General features: G+C 37.7%; 1 pseudogene; it reads right to left on the bottom strand.

Annotated features, from left to right (window-relative positions):
* Window positions 1-2385: 2385 nt before the first annotated feature.
* LOC112454398 lies at window positions 2386-4424 on the bottom strand (annotated as a pseudogene).
* Window positions 4425-19550: the final 15126 nt, after the last annotated feature.

Raw genomic sequence — 19550 nt, 5'->3', positions numbered from 1 at the left:
CACAGTTTAGTATCAAAAATACATCATTATGCAAATACATCGTTTCGCTAATTTCATTCGAGTGAAAAGTATTTTACGATTACTGGCCATTGATCCGCGACAGATAGAAAGTAACAGACAGAAGGAAAAGGACTCTGTATAGCCTGCGGCGACGAAAGTTCGCTGTTTGCGCCGTCGAGACGTATTTCCGGTCATAGAGAAGAAGAGAGGGAGAGAGAGGGAGAGAGAGTACGCATATCGAGAAACTATATTTTCCAAGCGTTTCTCTTTATCTCTGCCTATCCCGAAAAGAGAGTACCGGGAGATTACAAACGCGGCGAAGGCTCAAGTAGCGGCCTCCTTTGAGAGGATTTTCGGCTCGCGGCCCCCGGTCGCGGCAGTAAAGTACGAGCAAGGTACGAATTGCAAAGTCGCGGGGGAAACTCCCTTTGATCCGGCGTATACGCCTCGCGTCTCGCTAACACAAAGGCAGTCGTGCATACATACGCTCGAAACCCGTTTGCGAACGCATGCTACCGCGCAGTGCCGTACGATCGTTCGTTCGGTAGACACGAATATGGTTCCCTTTTTATGAATGCTAAGTACGCGTGAGGTACTGAGAAACGTAAAGGCGAGGCAAATGGCAGGGTGAAGTTAAACACGACCTATTGGTTCGACGCGAAAGTAGAAATTACTCAAATTGATAACATCGAAGGCATGTAAATTCGAAAAACAGTAAATTATAGCAAGATTGAAGAACCGTCTGCTGTCATAATGCACGCATCATTCCGACAGATCTAGTATATCTTTTTTAAAGCTCCAACGTGTTATTTTATTTGTTAAAATTCCGGATTAAAGTTACAATTGTAAATGTGTTTATACTTTGCTCAAGTTTTACTTCCGAGCTAGCGTACACGCGTGTGTGTCTACATGCCTGCGTGCGGGTCAAAGTTTGGCCCGGATGCGGGCTTACGGTCTTTCTCTATTCGAAATTCCTCGCATGTCGTCTGATCCTCGCGCCTTGCCTCCCGTCTGCAAATAAATAAGGACTTTTCTCCGAGTTTTCGACATCGACCTCTCTCTTTTTCGACACCCTTGTCCCAGAATGTGGAAGTCTGCGATGATATTTTGCGTGACAATATCCGTGCATTTTTTGTTCGCTATTTTCCAGTAAATTATCGGCGTAATTGATCGACGATATTATTATTAAAAATTTAACAAAATTCGACGTCCTTTAAAATAATTGACTCGACGTTTGTATCTTATTAATTAAAATACTGATTATTAAAATTAATGCTGAACGTATAAAATCATCGCGTGAATAAGTCGACGAGTGCGAACGGTATTGCGATTACTTATTAAAGAACGTTGTTCATTCGCGTTTGTTCATACTCTCTTGTCTAGCCTGAATCTGACTTAATAGACACTGACTTTATATAGACATGACTTAATAGACAGATATAAAGAACTTTATTCTTCAATTTTAATTTACTTTTTTTCGAAGAAGTACTTACTCATTTTCCAACTGTATTGTCCGTCAAATTATTTCCCACACCACTCTATGTGCGCAACAAATAGAAGCATGCAATATCATTCGACGAGATCGGGAAATAATGATCGTTCAACGCGCAATCAGAGATTAATAACGCGGACGGTAGTTTTCCGAGAGTATGTGTGCAAGACGAGTAATTGGATGCATTTTCGGCCGCTCTACGAGCAAGACGTTTTCTTGGAAGTACGCAATATGCCGTTGCCGTGCTATTTTCATCTGCACGATATCGCACTCTCGCCCAGTCGTCTTCGCCTGCTTTCCTCGCCATATAAAATTCTATTCTGCCGGATACACCAAGGAAGACGCATAGAGAGTGCGAGCGTTCTACGTCACGCGTCAAATAATATATTTAAACGTCAGCAATCCTCAGCGGGCCAAGCTCTGCTACGCTATTTGCCACAACATATTTGCGAGTTACTCTTATTGCTGCAGCGTGTTTGGTATTCGTAATTTATGACGCGTGATATGATGTACTTGTAATTTTTTATAATGTGTTGGACTCTCAAGCGTGATTAATCTTGCAGTAACCAAAAATACAAAGATACGTCTCGAAATAAAAATGGTTTTATATATGCGATTCTTTTTCATATATAAAATATAAATCTACAATTTAAAATTGCACTTTTTTTTTATTCTTGACGTTTAGAAAAGATCGTCGTTTATTTACGCGTTGATAATAGTTTTGAAATGAAAGTAATTGAATGTCTAGATTGTCTAGGAATTTTCTTTTATTCAATTTTCTTTTATTTTCTATATGCAAATTCGTAATGTCTTATATATTTTCTATTTAATATGAAATAAAAATTTTATTTTATAGCAGTATCTTAATTTAAAGTGTAGCTGCAACTCTGAAATTTACAGAATTACAAGAATTCTTGTTAACGATTGCCATCGACTGTGACAATTCCAGTTCCTTTATAACCGTTCTTTATATTTTCAATGCATAGCTTCTTCTAAATCGTGCTTCACGTTACCTTCCGCCAGAGAAATTGATTAAATTTGATTCTCTGAGGACGGGCACAAACATCCATTTCGAGCTATATTCTTGTCATTCCAGAAACGCGATACATCCTCGCGAAAGTAACGTCCAAATACTCGGTCGCATTGTAACTCGATACGTCATACGGATGCATCGAGTCGATCGGAGATCGAAAGGGCGGCCTGCACGAAGCCCGGAACCCGGGACGGAGACGGGTGACAACAGGAGCGAGAGGCACGCGTGCTGTACTGAATTCTAAGTATGCGCATCGTGTTACGTTTGCGCTAGTGAGTCAGAAAATATGCTGTTTACAAGCGTGCGACGGCGTATTTACACGCTACGTACAAATGCATCGTCGACGCGCGCGCATACACACAGGGAAGCGAACGTTGCATCGCGGTTTCCATGTGCATCCGTCTCGGAGTCCCGTCTAAGAGGAGACGAGACGCGCCATTGAGATGCAGACGTCGGGCGTCTCTCGCGCTCTCTGGCGTCCTTTCGTCTTCTCTCCCTCGATCCTCCGCCTCCTTCCCGTTCTCCACTTCAAAGGCCGTCACGATACGCGTTCCTTCGAGTTCGAACTCTGAACGTGCGTCTGACAGTGATGAGAGACAGACGCGCGTATCGGGTTATTCCTTTAAAAACTATTCATATTCTCCGTGCGCTTTTAAGCGGTTTGAACGAGATCTGTCTACGATGTTCGCTCGCGATAAACGAATTTCGCCAAGTTTACGTGAATAGAATTTCGATCGTGCGGTATTCAAATGGAATAGATGTAAATGATAAACAACCTTAAAATATTTTAATTATAATGATTGTGCGCGTGTGTGTGAGACAACCGTGATTATATATTATACGCGAATCTGATTGTAACTCAAAGTTAAATTTTATATTATTGCCCCCTTTTTACGATGGTAATTGATTTGATCTCTACGTGTTTTTTTGTAGCGTAAATAAATTACATTATTACACAGATATGATATCGTATATCTTTAAACAAATTAACTTAAGCTGTTTTGGAAGTTTTGGAAGTAAAGCGGGTCAGAATCTGCAAGCATAAACGTCGAAAGTTCTCCCTCGCGGTGGCCACCAAGCTGAACTGACATCGAACCGTCGTTCGGGTGTAGATGATGATTTTTGTTCGTCAGGGAGGCGTTATTGTTATTCTCGCTTCCGGGTATACCAACAACTCCGGTGCAGTACTTTCCGCCCTCGAGGGCATCGTGATCGTGCCGACAGAAGAGGCTGTCCTGCCTCAGAGCGAACTCGTCGCCGGTCTCGAGCCGCCTCATGCATGCGGAACAACGAAAGCACTCCACATGATAGATCTTAGTTTTCGCTCTCATCACATAGTCATTTTTGCTAAAACACTGGCTACACTTGTCGCATTTCGTGCCCAACAATCTAACGTAATCACGCTTGCAGTAAGCTTTGCCGTCCCGCACGAAACAAGTGCATTTCTCGTCCAGAAACTGTTGACACTCGGCACACTTTAAACAAGCCGCGTGCCATTCCAGATTAGGCGCTACCCTCAGGATCCACTGATCGTGAATTCGACCGCCGCAGCCAACGCAGTGCGAGCTTTTGCCTTTCTGCGTGGGATCGGCAGGCTCCTTCTGTATATTGATCGGTGAAATTTTCAGCGATCTTTTTATATTCACATAAATTTGTTGTTGCATTTTGATACTGAAATTTTCAATTTGTTATACATAATTATAAAAAAGATGTCGTAACAGGATAACTAACGTTTTACATTAAGCATTTCCACAAACAGTTGGAATATAAGGAAAGTACAATATACATACAACTGGCAATCACTGCCTGATAATAAATCGCACGGATTATTTGTCGTGTATATATTCTGCAGGAAATTTCGTAGCTTCGACGCTTCAATATCACTTGCATCACAGCCGATCTCGCGTTGAACTTGCCTTGAAATAATCCACTTGCCCGCTCGATGATCCGTCGTTTTGACGACGTATACGTTGCAGTGACGTTCGCCGACCAAATTCGCGCGTGGCGGACGGATTGAAATCGAGGCCAGCGCGAAGATTACATTGTGCTATATTTGCGGTTGGCCCAGGCGCGAAAACGCTCTTTTCCGTCATGTCGCGCGAATGGGAAATGAATCGGCTAAGATTAGCCCGAAGCTGAAGATGAATAATGAAGCTTCGTCTGGCACGTCGACCTGATCGAGTTAGTTGAAAGAAAGTATATGTCGTATTGTCGAAATATAGAGATAAAGCAGGATTATCGTTTTAATCGCTGTCAATTTGAAATAAATTTCGCTCATAATACTCTTGGAGGAACTTCTTTCTGTGATTAATTTAATAAGAATATTAAATATTAATTACTTAAATTTATATTTAATTTCTTCTCGCTCGCAGAAATTTATTATTATGATTGACATTAAAGCTCATGAAAACTGATAAAAATTAGATGACGCGTTAATTTTTCTTCAATTGTATATGATATAGTAATAATACTTAAATATTTATTACATATTTAAATATTATAATATTTCTTCTGTATTTTCGTTATTCTTTTCGTTTTCGCGTTTTCAGAAAAATGTACTTTTTTACCTACTTCGAGTTAAAATATTAAATATTAAATATAATTAAATATTAAGAGAGAGTGTCTCTACAGACACATTCAAAAGGGAGCACAACGGCGTCTTTCAACGAACCTGGCAATGGGTGACGGGCAATTTTGAATAATTGAAATTAGAATTTTATACCGCAATTTCATCCGGACGACCCGCCAAAATCTCCGGCTGCGACATGCGTGAAATTTTCACTGTTAGAAGTAGACCTGTCACACATGTGTGAATATTAATGCGTCACACGTGTGTAATGTATGATTTTTCAAACGTTCATGCACTTGTGTCTCAATGTGCACGTGTGAAAAGCAGGGAAACGCACTAGGGAATGTGTATAAAACACACACTTCAACGTGTGAATTTAGTAAAACATCCACAAGTGTATGAAATAGTCAAGCACTATAGTATTCACACACGTGTAATGTTTCTATGTGTGTGAATATAACACATTTTGGGGAAAGTTACACACTGAGTATAATATAACACACTTACTAGTCACACACTGACCAAGTCACATATCATGCAGGTACGCATCAGCAACTCTTTGAGGTTAGAATACGACGAGCCTGTGGCTGTGTGCGAATTGTGTGCACATTGAAGTGTAGTGCCAATTATACAGTATTCTTTATTATGAACGGATAAACAAGATGAACAAGTCTTTGATGGAAGCACATTCCGATCATTATTTATTAGGGATGCTATAAAAAAGGTTCTTTTATTTTTGTCTAATGAGGCCCTCTCTCTTGTGTGTGTGTGTGTGTGTGTGTATGGATTTGATAAGAATGTTTTAACTTTATAAATATACTTTTTTCATAAATATATTTACGAACACAAAATTTCGTAATGAGCCGACATTAAGAAATATTATATCATATAACTAATTCAAAATCTTATTACTCTTTTTAAACTAAATTTGTTTCTTAAGATGATTTTTGAAAAATTATATATTTGCGCTGGTTGACATATGTAGATTAAATATAACACTAACATTAAATTAAGAAGTGGTCTACCACGTAAGGCAGTTGACTCACGATCCAGAGGTCCCGAGTTCGAATCCCACCAAGGTAAGTGTGTTTTTATATGTGTTTTTAAATACGAGAAAAATATTTATAATTATAGACTGCCATCTTAAGAAACAAATTTAGTTAAAAAATAGTAATAAAAGTTCGAAATAAATATTTTTTTTTGTTTTAAAGTATTATAATTCCTCTGGCATTAAGAGGACTGCATTAAATTACACATCTCCAGCTGTGTGACAAGTCATACACGCTAATATAATCAAACATCTATTCGTGCGTGAAAAAGTAACACACTTACAGACGTCTTAAAACGGCGGACACACATCACACGCGATAAAGTGTGTGATATTCACACACTGCTTCTAACAGTGTTAATTTTAATTAATTGACGTCGCGATATTGTACGCAGGATCAGATCCAGGACAGTCTATGCGCTTCCAGATGATATGCGCCAATTCGGGCGCGTATATTATTTCTCTATAAATCCGTTATGCAAATCCAGTGGTTTTGCGGAGAATGAATGATCAATAACAATCTGTGAGCTTTAATTGTGTAAACTGTAATGCATTCGTGGAAATTGGATTATGAATTAAAGAGACAGTAATAAATGCAATTTGTAAATACGATCGTGCTAATTTATACAGAAAATAAAAAGAGATAAATATAGAAACTTGTCAAAAAACATTATTTTAGATTCAAATTACTGATATATAACGAAGAAAAAGAAAGAGATAATTTAAATTTAATTTTATTATTCGATCCTCCGTAATTTATTCACGATTATATGTGATATATATAATCGCGCAATGCTAGAATTATATTCTCATAGTATTCATGCTAGTAATGTAATGTAATGTAATAATAAATTCTCATTTACTCTCTATACGCAGTCAAATAGCGACGTACTAATCTCCAATTAAATGGCTAAGCATGACATTAAAATTATCTCATAGTACTTGAAACGGCAGAGAGCCTTTTACTATTCCTGGTATTTAATTGGTAAAAATAACGTAAAAATAATCGAAACAAAAGGATATTCGAGTATTTAATTCAATTATATCTATCTATCTAGATGGATTTTTATGGAAGCTGTAGAAATAAATGGTTTCATGTTTTGTGCAAAGCGGATTTATTCCTGTTTATTCTATTTGACAGGCATGTATAATGACTTTAAAATTAATATCTTGCGATTTTTCGTCGCGTGAAGGCAGCTAATGACGTTCATCGGCTCGGCCACGCAGAAGCTGCATTAAATCAATATTTTCCAGTCGACGGATACAATGCCGTCGACATACAATGGGGAACGCAACAAGTATGCATCGAGGCTGCGTCACAGTAAAGTACGCGCATTTAAATTGCCTGATTAATTAATTGCCTCGAGTTTGCTTGCGAGCATTGCGCCGCGATGCGTCGCCGATGGTCGGTGAAATCAACGCGTTTTTTCCCAACATTTTGAAAAATCAATAAGTCCATTTGGTTGTAAATTAATAATTGGCAAGCGGCGACTTGAAAAATGTTTTCGAATGATGTTCTTACTTCCGACGGATAAAAATTTGGCGGAAATAACCGTAAATGAACACGCAGAATATTTTAAATTCACTCATTTTTCTTTCGTTTGAGAGATTCTTTAATTTGTTTGAATTTAATTGTGCTTAGCAAAGTTTACAACGACGATATTGCACGATTCAATAAAATTAGGCGAAACTCTAAAATTAGTGCATTGTTTTTCGCACTATTCTGCGGAATTGGAGAAAACAATCGTGATATTGCGCGAAAAGATTTTCGTTTTATGGACCAGTCGCGTCCAATATTGGAAATTATCGCACAATTCGGGTGGTTATTGTGGATTGGATATAAAATGTTCAATACCGCGTCTGAAACGGCGTTTCTAAGAAATACTCTGTGAACCTTTAATGTGCCATTTTCACAGACGAGGTGTATACCTATAACCAGACCATGTTAGATACTTTCTCCTGTTGTGTTCTTCTGATAATCGTTGAATCATAAATAATCAAATATTTTTAAACTCTATAAAAATTTTTAGAGAGAGAATAAGTTTATCCAAATCTTGTTATAGGGTATATTTATTTGTTAGGTGTATTTATTCAGATATATTTATTTAGGTATATTTATTTAAATATTTATGTATAATAACAAAAAATAGATTTACTATCCATGTTTTGCCGTATCCCACGCTTGACTTTGGTCACAAATTTGATAGCTGAAGTTTATGGCAGGTGGCGAATTTACGGACCGGGAAGAAGCGAGGATCGAAATATCCTCGACGGTTGAGAAGAAAGGCAGGATCCTTTTCTCTCGCGTCACAAAGCAAAACGGCTGATGAGCTTTTGCTGCTTCGATCAAATTCGGACGCTGATCACCGACACTCGCCATATCATCGACGTGATCCTGACGAAGAATTCGCCTCCATCGTCGAGGAATGCGACGTGAAACAAATTATATCCATTTTTTATCAAGATTTCGCGCGACGTTAGTCGACTTCGCCGCTTTCATGTTAGTTATACCACTTATACCTACCTATTATTCGCGATTTCCGCTCTAAGCTCATCGAGCTTTCGTAACCTTATTTCAATTTTTGAATTTCTGGAGTTTGCAGATTCTTAAAAATATCTAGGTTTGATTTCGTTCTTTCATGTTGGATTCATATACAAGTATAGAAAATAATAACGTACGAAAAGTTAAAAAGGAATTGTTTATAGCATCAGAAAAATATTATTTCTCGATAACGCAAGATACGAAAATTGGTTTAGGATGCCCCTACATTTAGCAATCGATAAATCATCGAATAATCATCGTGGGCGACAAATGCTTATAGGAGCGCACACGTACCGGCGAGAGCTGAGAGCTCCGTCGAATAAAACGTGACGTTCCCGGCTCGCGCGAGGAAACGACGTCATTCGTGCGATTACGAGGAAAGTGCGTACTCCACGTCTCGGGAATGGTAACGGGCGCACTTTCTCCGTACCGTGTCTTTGAAATCTTTTCGCCGTTGTACGCGGCCGCGAATTGTCTCGCCGAAGCATGCCGCTCGTTCATTGCGGGAGAAGCCCCTGGCTCATGACCCGGTACTTCTCGTTGCGTTCGTTTAAGGACCGCGTTCTCGAGAAAGGACGGTGGAGGGACGAAAGAGCGATATATACCGTTCTCCCCCATTCTCCCTCTTCCCTTAGTAGATAGGTACGTGCTCGTACATTAAGAGAGGCGCGATGTCCTCACGTCCGCGGTATTTCCCGTCCCGCGCACGTCCCGACGATACGGACCGCCCGCGTCTGACCAGCGCCGGCCGTTTCTACTCGGCGCGCGCTCCCAAGCATATTTCACCGCGACCCGCAAACATATGTATTCCTATTTCTGTACCCGAGAGCCGCGCTATCGCAAGTGACGTTCGCCTATTCTTCAAGAGGCGTAAATAACGTTATTGTTTTCCGAAGACGGCCTCACGTATCCGGTGTCTCGGAAACACAAATAACTTTTTCATCCCTCATCTTTGGTTTATTTAGTTTATTTGCGAAGTTCCATATTTGCTCAATGAAATCGAACAGGATTCGAATGTCGTCTTTCGCAAATTGTTAGCGTTAATATCAATGTTATTGTATATTACAGCGCAACTTTACCGCGCGAAGTAATTAATAGGAAGCTATTTTGTATCATTACGTGATTATTAATATTAGTTATATTAATTTTGAAGTTAATTTTCAAATTGTGTGGGAAATATATTTGAAATATTGATGCCACTCTCGTATTGCGCAATTATCACTTAGTAGTTATTAATTACTATTCAATCACCGTTTAATTAATTTAATTTAACTCAATTAATTTGGGATAAAAATTAATTTTTTTTTTGCATGCAGGGTTTCACAGATACCGCCTTATTAAATGTTTTTGCCGATTTATTTTGGCTCTCCTCGCCGCGGTTAAATCGGATTGCTCATACATGAGATAATCATGCAAATCGACAATCACTTGTCCCATCAACGGCACAGCGATGCTGTGACGAGACCGCGTTAATTCGGGGTTCAAACTCGCGGTTTTGCACCGCTTCGCGATTAGAATTTAAAAATTCATATCTCGCCAGCGCGTCGACCATAGACGGTCGTGTCGCAGCGGTGGGAAATGGACCTTTCTCTACAAGCGAGAAACGGAAAGAGAGAGAGAGAGAGAGAAATTCCGCAACATAAATACGGCGTAAAACATACAAATAAAGTCGTTGCGAATATAAAGAATGTCGGAGGCTTCTCTCGGAGGTTTCTCGCGTAACGAATGTTTGGAGAGCCAACGGCCGATATCTCGAGCATTCGTTACGCTTTTTACCTTTTCCGCGAGGTGCATATTCTTTCTGCAGCAGCAAATTGAATAATATCCGGTGTCGACTTATATATTGTATATACGAGCGCGTGTACATACGTGTATAAGGTAATACGAAACGCACCTTGGTGGTAACGAATACGCTCCGCGCCAAGGATAGGGATATTACATCGGTCTCGGTAATAAACCACGCACTATATTTTAATATAAAGATATCGCGCGAAAGGAAGATGCGCGAGATGTACGCCGTTTTAAAGAGCCGATAGTTACTCGCCGATATTTCAAGCACGCGTTATACCTCTTCCTAAAAGAGCCGTTTATTATATCGCTGTTTCGCTTCGCGGGGATTGCATTAAATTTATTGTCGATTCATATCAATTTGCAGATTTTTCCTGATACGCATTTGCGTCTTTATCGCGCTCATCGCCGAATCGGTTGAAACTAAATTGTATCGTATCGAATAAGGGAAAGGATCGACCGCGCTTGATCACCGTTTTATACGCGATCTCCGATTCACCGCTATCCGCGGGATTCCGTGCGAAGTTTAAATTTATATTGCCTCGTTGCGTGATGCATGAACGCGGTATTGTTTTTCTTAATATTAATCTCGCGCCGCGCAAGTTCGACCGTTTCGCGGCCGCAGAATTATGCCCGTGCAATTCAGCGCGAACTGGTTGGTTAGTAACGCGGTTAGAGATTCGTGATGATGTTTCCTTTCTCTCTCTCTCTCTCTCTTCCTCTCTCTTCGCGAGAGTGTACTATCCCGTTCCTAATATAGCACTACGGATAAAATATCGTAGCAAACGGCCACCATACCGTTTCCAATATCAGTACAAACGAAACTGTCGTAAGTCGAAAGAACGAAGCTCTGAGCCTGTATGTTAGTGCGCTATAAATTTCACTTATCCTTAGATTTGAAATACTCTTTTCTCACGTTTATGTCCGCAGAGAGAAATGGATGACGAGAGGGACCGTTTACGCCTACCTTGTACTCCGAAATTTCTCGGTGGTTTGTCATGCCTATGACTAAGGAACCGACCACATTGATCTTTTTTTTTTTGCGTAAAAATCCACCTCCGCACGGTCTTTTCGTCACAATTTATTATACGGTAAATATCTGAGCGGCACATACTCAGGGGCTGCCCACGCAGCGGTGTGACGCACGTGTAACATATACCTAAATGGGAAGTGTACTTAGGACATTGGAATATGTTGTATAACGGTAGAAAGGGAGAATAAGAATGGGCAGAGCGAGCGAGAGAAACAGAAACGGTTTTAAGGTCTTTATCGTCGGCGTTTAATGACCTCGCGGAACGGGCACGGGTTTATCTAAAGATCTTTATATTGCTTCTTTTTCGGTTCTTTAATGTCGGGCGTAACACTAGATTAAAAGATTACTGAACAAACCCACCCCGCAAAGTTACGAAACATCTCGCGGATTAAAATGCTATCTCTTAGTCCAGCCTTTGGCAAGCCGTGACGTATAGCATGATAGAATCCATCCGATAAACAAGAGAATTAGCGTAGATGAAGAAATGAACGGTTCTTTAAATAATATTAAGAGAAATTGGCGCTTTTAATCTCTGTATAAGAAGAAATACTTAATAATATAATTTATATCATGTTTTATATATAAAATAGGATAATAATGTATAGTTTAATAACATATTTATATAAATTAAGATAATTTATACTTTAATAAGTAAATATCGATATAGATTAAATATTTTAGTTTTCTTATTTTTGGTATTTTCATCGAGCGCGGGATTAAGATACGTTATATGTATATCTTGGTTAAATATTTGCTGTATTCTTTAGACTTTAGATTGTTCAGTAGTGGTTTATTCGGTTTTGAGTCTATGTTAGTTAGAAACACAGTTACGTTTTTAATCGTAACATTATAGCTGTAATTATCCTAATTTTCTCCTTTTAGGAGCGTATTTGAAATAATAAAATCCATTCTGTCGTAATTCTGAATAGCAGAGATGGTTTATCTGTCGAATGTCTGTAATAGTGAAATGCGACTAATTCGCATTAATTCATACTACATCGTAAACACGTCGTTAAATGGGCGACACAAAAGCATCGGGCAGCGTGCAAAGAAGTATTTATCGTATTCATGATCACATAAACGATGTTGCGTGGTTTCGCGGTGGTAAAATTACGAGTTCTTTAAGGTAAATGCGAGCTCAAAAAGCAACGCAATATAATTTGCAACGTTCTACACACACATTATGATAATAAGCTATAATACATTGCGTTATCCTACAAAATTGTGTCTCTAAAAGTGGAAAGTAAATGAAAATTTAATTCTTTTAAATACCAAACATTATTGTCATATAAAATATGAAGAACATTAAAAATATCTTTTAATATTATTTTACAGAAAGATGTACAAATTTGCTAAAAGGTTTGCCGAAAATGTATCAGGTTAACTAGATTAATTATATGGCTTTTAATATTAAAAAAGATGAACTAAAGTATCATGAGACAGAAATTATATTTGTTGTACAGATACGTAATATATAATATACAGAATATATAATATACAGTCTAATTATAATGTATTTTTGTATGTAATATAATTTTTATTTTAACCTTGTATAATTTTATCTTTAATATTTTATTAATTATTAAAAACATTGTAACTAAAATTCTAATTATAAAATTAAATAAACCGATATTAAAATAATAAACCAGATTTAATGGATACGCCACGGTAATTCAACTTTTCAGAATTAAAAATGTACATCGCCGAGGGAGCTTTTTAACAAAATCTCATGTTCTTCAGCTCTGTCGGAGATACAAACTTTAATTTGTAAGTAAGTTGACTTTACCTCGTAAATGGCAATTCCGAATGCACACGCACACGTCCGTTTTGATGTAATAGTCGGTTTATTTATCTTTACGACGCGACGCTACGTTTTTGTACTGTTCGCGCTATGACAGTAAGCCAAGCAGGGTGTAGCAGGGTGTTAGTTAACTTGTTGATAACAACGCGTCGAGAGTAATCCTTTTTTGTATTTGGAAACGAGCCTCAAGCACACTCATCGCGCAATTACCGCGATTTGAATTCATCGGATTTATAACGTTTTGTTGTCACTTTCACGGATCTGACCTCGCGATTCGGGCTAGCTGTCGTGGCCGTGCAAAATAAATATGCAGATTGCATGGGCGTTTAATTGGCGAATAAATACGCCGTGTGATTCATCGAAAAACCACGGCTTTCCGCGAAAATCTCAAACGTCCGGAAATCTGTAAACACAACGCGTGCGCCTACAGGGTGTCTGTAAATATGAGAGGATATGATTGACGTAAAAATCTTTCAGTAATTCGAAAACTGGTTTTTTTCCAATGCAGGTATCGATGACTTTTCAAACCATAGTTGTAAAATTGTACTCAATCAATTAAAATACAGGGGGATTGTTGTGATTTAATCTTCTATATGTAATAAAAAAAACCATTGTTCTGCTAATATTTTCATACAAATTCGATTTCAATTTGGATTTTAATTTGGGGATCAGTTAAAGAAATATTAATATTGAATATCGAAATATTGTTGAAAAAAATGTTAGCATCCCCAATCAAAATTTTGTTAAACACAGGTAGACACTAAACTGATGAAAGTATTTTATCGCGTAAATTTTAGTGCGTGTACGTGAATTTGTGGCTACATTGTATGCACCGCAACTACTCTGACCGAGATTAATTAATTTATTTCGCTGACAATCACGTCAATTGGATTAATTCACGTGACTTGCACGGTTTTTGATACGACGGACAGCTGAATATTACATGTAATTTTAATTTTTAATATGATAATAAATTGAAATTATATATTAATATTACGCATAATTTAATACGAATATTTATCATGGAACTTAAAATTTATATCAAATAATTACAAAACCATTGTAAAATATAAGTTTTATATGAGTATTTTTAAACGAGAAATAGCCCTAAATTTTACAATACAATTAGATGATGTAAAATTAAAACAAAATTAAAATTTACTTAAACAAAAAGACATTTAAGTAATATACACATCTCTTTCTCTCTCTCTCTCTCTCATCCGTAAAAATTTATATTTAAAAATACCATTTTTAAATTTTTTTTCAGAATAAATTTTTGTAATAAATAAATTGTTTTCGCGTCCTAGAATAACAGCATTACGTTGTTATTACATTGTTATACTTCTTTAGTCGGCTATTACAGGTTTAATATAGTGGAAATCCAAGCGATTATTCGTACTTGTTTTTACAATTTATACGCCTTCGTGCGGAAAAGTCAAGGATAGCGCCCAAAACTGCGAGAGGACCGGGGGTGGTTCGTGTCGCTCTATTTGAGGGATAAACGGGAAGGAAGTTGACGTTAAGCCAATAAAACAGCATGCGAATATCGCGATGCATGATGTAGACTGTGTGTAGAGCGAACAAAATAAGAGGGAGAGATGCAGACGAGATGTAACGACACGACGACGACGACGACGACGACGACGACGACGGGGGAGCAAGCCGACGAAAGAGGAAGCAATAGTTAGGAGGGTGGAGGTGGCTTAACAAAAAGGCGGGTAGGGAAACGGACGAGCGAGGGAAAAAAGGAAAGTCTCGCGAGGCCGTGTAACCGACTAAACAATGGCGACGGAAAATAGGCTCCTGCGTCGAGACCCTGGGTCGCGTGAGGCGGGAAGGGAGGAGCGGGAGCGGACAAGGGTGGCAGGAAAGGTGGGAGGAAACGACTGCATTCGTCGTATATCATTGATAGCGAACCCCGGGCTCGGACTTTCCCGGTGAAATTCAATTATGCGATCCTAAAAAAAGTCCGAACACACGAACGCGAACGGTGAGACTCGGCAAATGGTGTCGCGACGCTACCGGTGTTTTCGATTCGAGAGAAGGAGGAAGGGAAGAAAATCGCCACGCATGTGGCGTACAACGACATACAATAGTATACAATAATAGAGTTTATTAATTCGAAGAGATATCGTGAGCATGCAGAAAAAGTTCATTTTGTGGCTGCAGAAAATTAAATTTAGATATCAGATCTATAAACATGAATTTTTCTTCTTTATTACTTGTTATATAATTATCATGTGTGTATCGATTTACACACTTTTGAACATCATATGAGCCTGATTAAGAAGATCTTTATTACGCGGTCATGATGTACGTTTACTCAAAGACGAAAGAATACACAATTTCTGGTTTTATTTTAATAATTTCAAAAAGTTGACTGTGCATAAATGAATGACCGGCGTTCTGTAATTTGTAAATGATAGACTGAAAATTGATGGATGTGAAATACGGTCGACGCGGTCGAAATAAAGCGCGAGATGCGTAATACATCTTCGCAAATTTACATGTTTCCTTTGAGCCTCCAAAATTCAGTTGCACAATTGAGGAAATATTCCATTATCCGTGTAAAATTAAATGAAGTAAGTTTATTCTGAATATAGAAGAGCGGAAGTAATAGCCAACTGTTTGAAGTACATCGTTAAGAATGAAAGTTCAGCTCTCTCGTCCGTTTCTCATTAGAGATAAAGGTTATTTATCGATCTCACTCCATGCAATCATAATCATCGATGCAATAAAGACTCGATACTCATGCGCTTATTATCAAACAAAAGTTTTTGAATTAACAAAATAGATTGCCTCTAAATGACTCGCAGAAATTTTGAGAATTGTCGAGCGAATTACTTACTTCGTCACGAAATTTATTAAAGGAACAATCTCGGTATACATTGGTAGCAATTTTTCTATTAACTTTATTAATGAAAGAATAATTGATGCAAACACTGCGAAGTGATATTACCAAAGTCTCTTCTCTCCTTCAATTTTACATTCTTCGAGATATTTGAACGAGAATGTATATACACATATATGTAATATCTTTTTTTCTGCAAAATTCAAGAAGTACATACGTAATTTTATATGTATATATAAATTTATATGACATTTGTTTATTTCCGCTAAATTAAAATAATCAGTGATTCGTAACAATTGGTCCTCGCAGAATGTTATTTGCAGATTAATAAACGAGCATTAGGGTCAATCGGAATAATCGTATAATAGTGAACTGTGTGTGACACTTCGATATTTACGCACCAATAAAATTAATAGTCATCGTTGTTTAATAATATTATCTTGAGTATATTAAATCAATATTCATCAACTGAAAAATGTTAATCGTATCGCTATTAATCATATCATGCTCACTTTGACAATGCAGTTAACTTAATCGATTCTAAATTTCTTGCAAAATGCAGAAAGGCGAAGTAATTCGTTCCGATGCGCAACGCAAAATATGGGGCGATAAGTTTGATTCTCCTGTAGAAACATTAGATTCTCATCGGCGTCGCGTGCCGAAGAAAACGAAGACAATTAAGAATACGCGATTGAAGCAACTGCATTCTCACGGGGGTTTTTTCTTGCGTAATTCAACACAATATAGTGCACGTGAGTCAAGCAACCTATTCAGCAATGCTTCGAGAGAATGCGCCGGACACGCGATTGGCTCGTTTCACGCTGCGACCAGATCGGCTCGTTGACTTGCTTAGACTATAGATGCGCTCATAATACTTTGATGGTATCGACATTTCGACAGAAACACAAGAACATCAATGGAGCAAGTAAGTTCCAAACGATAATCAATTAACAGTTTTAAAAAAGTAGGATTAAATCTTAACCATCTTTTGCGTAAATAAATTATCTTAATCGTTTAACTTATAAATTTGTTATAAGAAAATTGCAGAAACAGGTTATAAAATAAAAACAATATTAATTAAATATGAAATAAATTATTGGACTTATCTCGAATTTTATTTTATATAAAATCTCATATTGTTTTACATTAATAAAAACATGAAATGTAATGTTGTATAGAAATATAAAATATATATAAGTTACACAAAAAGAGGAGACATTAAAAACAGACTAATTTAAGCAGTAATGTTTAAACATTTAAAAGCGTTAAATAAAACGATTACGCAGTTCATCGCAGTTCATAATATCTCATGGATTTGCTAGAATATTAGAGAATTAATATTCAACGTGTTAATGTTAATGCGGAACGACATAATTATATAACACGCTCCAACACAAACGCGCGAAATGTTACTGTGAGAGTGGCGGATTACAAAGTGCGCCGTCGACGTTCGTCCGAGATATGTTTTTTTTTTTTTTCGTCTCGTAGAATATTTCCACAGAAATTACTGCACTTTTTATGTAGGGAAGGAAAATTAACGGAGTCGACCTTTTACCGTTGCCGCGCGAGGTATTATTCCTTTGTGGAACGCGGTGTTCGAAGTGGAAAGCATTTGGCCGATTCCCATGGAGCTTCCATAAGGTTTTCCACTGGCTACACAATACAATAATACGCGGTACATGAGACGGTGACACGCGAGACTCTCGAGAGCGAGTGCGGCGAGTAGAAAAGGCCACGTGTGGTCTGGCGCGTTATATGTATTTAATACATACCCCTGCGCATGCTGGGTGTCCCTGATTACATTTACCAACCGTATGTACGTCCATTCATTTACTTCGAGCTTGAGTTTTTGCAATTTTTTAACGATATAACCATTATTTGTTAACAATTTATGTTTTAATGGTGAATATCTACTATATCTTTAGTTAACTCTTAACTGTTGACGTGGAAAAGATCGCATTGATAAGGAGATATTTTGTGCTTTTCGGAAATAATGTTAATGCTTGGTTATTTAAAATTTCTACAAAGTAAACGGGAAAAAAAATAATAAATTTATTATTAATATTGTTAAAACATTCTCGCAACGAGAACTAAAAGGCAATATTCAAGCTCTGCAGTTTGTGAAATTCTACACGTTGTTAAGGATTAAATCTCTATGGTGAAGTTTAGTGAAAATTATTTAAAAACGACGTCACATTACACATTTAATTCATTTAAACAAGTTGCTATATACATATACTTCCTTTTCTATCTGAAAGATGATAAAATGAAAGTCTTGAACACCCTATACACTCAGCAGCTGCTATCAAATTCTACATATATATTTTAGGTATATATACACTTTACGATCCAAGTTTCACTAAAAAAAATTTCGTTTAACTTTTTATGGACGGGTAAGTTCGTCCATTTACGAGAAATGTGTGTGAAAAATGTCGTTTCTAATAAAAGATAAGACGAGAGAGAGAGAGCTTCACTTTATTTTAGCAAAAGCTCGGCAGTGCATTATCTATCCGATATAATTAGGATAATGAATTGTTAATGAATTTAAATTTCTTGCGACAACATTTTTCACATTTTTCCCCGTATTAATTCAAGTTCTGCCGCATTTTTTTTTTACATTACAACCTTTTGCATATCGTAAATGAACGGCTGCATAAAAATCTCTCTCTTCCTCTTTCTCTGTCTCCATTTATAATGGTTACGTATATACGCAAAGTTCCACAAAGATCAATAAATGTGACAAAAAGAAAACGTTTATAATTGCTGCTAAGCAGCTTCTAAAAATTGACTCGTATGAAAGACGATTCTGTTCGCGATTCGCAATTCACACACCCTCGACAGACATTTCAGGCATCTGCATCGCATGCACTCACATAAATACACACGGATGTAACTACGTATGTACGCACGCGTGCATAGACTCAAAGCGCGCTGCGCTAGTCGGCTTGTGTTTGCGATCGCCTCGTTGACTTAAGCCGATGATGCACGGCCCCTGGCTCCGCATCGAATATAAATTCCGCACGGACACTACGTCGAATAAATTTGATCGCGACGAGATAATGTCGGCGCGTGAATTTTCCTGCCGGAAACGGAGCGGTCATCTCTCTAAATGCCATGCCATGCCCGTTTTCCCGTAACGTCGTATCTCGATGGTCTCATATGTGCAATGGCTAACTAAAACTTTTCCAAGATGAATTACCTTTTCTCTCGCTACACCTCCCGAAATAAATATTATGTAGGTAATAATGCGAATACATGACATGAGAGAGTAAAGTATTTTGAGATATTTCCGTATGTTCTTGACTGTAATACGAGCAATCGCTAAATTGGGAATCGATTTATGACACCGATTCGGTTTTACTAATTGCCACATATAACTCGCATTTAACGAAA

The sequence above is a fragment of the Temnothorax curvispinosus genome, unplaced genomic scaffold (assembly GCF_003070985.1).
Source record: "Temnothorax curvispinosus isolate PA1 unplaced genomic scaffold, ASM307098v1 QBEX01005026.1, whole genome shotgun sequence".
NCBI lineage: Eukaryota > Metazoa > Arthropoda > Insecta > Hymenoptera > Formicidae > Temnothorax > Temnothorax curvispinosus.
The sequence above is the reverse complement of the archived record's forward strand: the minus strand, read 5'-3'. Positions and strand labels throughout refer to the sequence as shown.